We start from the raw sequence: 2,655 nt of genomic DNA, 5'->3' as shown, positions 1-2,655 counted from the left end.
ATAGTTTCTTCTTCACTTCTAGAATACTTTTAAATCTTTCATAACAATTTGGTGCAAGAGTGAAAGGAGAAATAAAAGCATGAAAATATAGTCTATTTTTAGTGTATAACCAGAAGGCTTTGAAGAATAAAGAAAAATGTGATAACATTAATTTTATAAGTTTAAAATTTCCTTTCTAAGGCACCATGTAAACAAGGCAACCATCGGGGTAATTTTCTCATTTGATTGAGGATATGGCATGGAATGAGAATAATGGTATTCCATTTCTGGAATTACCTGACACAAAACACTCAGCCTCAGGAATATGTTATCTTCATCTGGCTATCTTCATAGCATTCAGCTTAAACATCCTCAGTACAACAACAATCAGTGTTACAATATGTTTTGAAGTCTTCCCATGAAATTCTCTGAAAAATTCTACATGTTAGGTACCTAATATTTTTACCTCAAAAAATATAACTGGCCTTCGTCTATCTTCCCAGGATTCAGACTGAGAACCAAATCACATAAAATTAGACTTTGCATTGGTGGCTGTATTTATTATTTAACATCAATTAGTTCATTCTCAGCTTGCAAATTTTCTTTTTAAATAAATGTTCCTCTGGTCAATAATTTATTACATACTTCAATCTGTATATATAACAGTATACTGACAATGACAAATTATTTTTATCTGAATTACCTAACTTGTCTTTGTATATATATCAACTTATTTGGACAATTTCAATATCCACTTTGTTATTATGTTGTAGATCAATAATAAAGCAACCTTTGTCTGGCACTTACCTATGTTATATTATCTCACTTGATCTTTCAATTTCAGTAATGTCTTCCTTCCTTTCTCCCTTCCTTCCTTCTTTTTCCTTCCTCCCTTATGCCTCCTCCTTTCTCCCATCTCCCTTCCTCCCTTCCTCCCTAAACTCTCCTCCTTTCCCCTCTCTTCTTTTCTCTTTCTTGTTTCCAGAAGAAATAATCTCAGATCTCCACAAAACTCCTAAAGACCCAGTCCTAGTTTAGAATTCTCTCCACTACATCATCAGTTCTAATTCCACCACTTGTTTTTTATTGTTTGGTTTTTAAGAAACATTTTCACCTACTAAAAAGTAGTACATCTTTATAACCAGGCATCTGAAAAATAGAGAAGTACACCAAGAAAATGAGATTCTGCATAAACCTCACCCATTGGAGAAGAGGTTAATTTATGGAAAAACAATACCTTTGTTATATATCCTAAAGAAGTCAAAATGTATATGTATATGGTATGCAAAACATACAAAATAACTTCCATCCAATTCAGGTTTAATAATATCTCTGCTAATAATTCAGTCAATTCAAAACTGAAATTCCCCAATTTCTCTTGAAGTATTTCCTCCAATCCATCTAAAAGTGATTTTTGAGTCCAGGAGTAAGCTCATCTATCTTTTGCCTGTAGCAAGTGAGACTGGGAAAAATTATCTTTCTGGAGACTTCCTCTGACCCTCAGTTGAAATATAGGTCATTTCTCATGCCAATAATGAAGGCACGGTAGTGAATGAGACTTCTGGACTTATTGGCCACTTTCAAAAAGCATTAGCATCTCTCTCCCTCACTTAGATTAATTAATTTGGCTATTATTGCACCTGCCAGTTTGGGTATGGCCACATGCTCATCAGGTTACCCACCCACTGTTGAGCAATGTAACATGCATCATGTCTTCCACTGGGACACCTAACAAAGCTTAGAACTCTTCTAATGGATACCAATAGGAAACCACACTGTTTCTTTTGTTCTCCTCCTCTTCCTCCTCCTCCTCCTTTTTCTCCACCTCCTCCTCCTCATTCTTGTTCTTCTTGTCACATATCTATCTTTTTTTTTTTTTTTGTACTGGGGATCGAACTCAGGTCATTGCGTTGTGAGGCAGGCGGCAGAACCACTGAGCTAAATCCCCAACCCACACATTTGTCTTTATTGATAATAGCAGGTGGGACATTTCTAGCAACATAAAATTGTTTTACAAAAACTAGGATTGAGTGAAACCTCCTCTAAATATTCTTGGGAGCTCACACACAGATGCTGACCCAGAGCAAAGAAGAAGACTCCATGGCTCATAAAGAATGAGGCCATCAAAAGAATGGGACACTCTTTATAGATATCCTGAAGGACGACCTCACTTCCTAACTGAAGAATCAGGACAAGAAGAACATGCCAATGACTAGAGACACCACAGTCAGACAGGGGAAGGCATCTGGATTGACTGGACCAGTATATCTGTTCATGGCCTCAAACTCCACTTTGTCCAACACAGGGCCAGCCACCACTCCACCACTAGAAGAGCAATAATATTATTTCTGTTCTTCTGTTCTACCTCATATCAGCCAATGTCATCCTTTAAAAGCTTGATGTTGTCTTGTGTGTACACTGAGAGGCAAGGAACAACTCTGTGTTCTGAGATCTTCCCAAATATCATTTATGGTTTTAGCACAAATCCTTGTGTGGGAAGAATATTCAGACATAGTAATTTGTTCTCAGCTTTGTCTCTTCCTGAACTCTTCTGAGACTTAGAAAGGCATGTCTCTCCCCTTTTCTCTCTTAGTGCCCTTATGTCATGTGTAAGAAGTGTTCACTTTGCGTAAATTGTAGGTACCATAAAATGACAAGTGAGCCAGAATCAAAAAG

At 36.8% G+C, this 2,655-nt stretch overlaps 1 pseudogene; it reads right to left on the bottom strand.

Moving 5' to 3' along the window:
- Nucleotides 1-335: 335 nt before the first annotated feature.
- LOC147829645 (dolichyl-diphosphooligosaccharide--protein glycosyltransferase subunit TMEM258 pseudogene) lies at nt 336-2,296 on the bottom strand (annotated as a pseudogene).
- Between the last annotated feature and the right edge of the window lie 359 nt (nt 2,297-2,655).

This window comes from Heterocephalus glaber, unplaced genomic scaffold (genome assembly GCF_053883595.1).
Source record: "Heterocephalus glaber isolate CG9 unplaced genomic scaffold, H.glaber_assembly_v1.0 deba00000546, whole genome shotgun sequence".
Lineage (NCBI taxonomy): Eukaryota > Metazoa > Chordata > Mammalia > Rodentia > Bathyergidae > Heterocephalus > Heterocephalus glaber.
The sequence above is the reverse complement of the archived record's forward strand: the minus strand, read 5'-3'. Positions and strand labels throughout refer to the sequence as shown.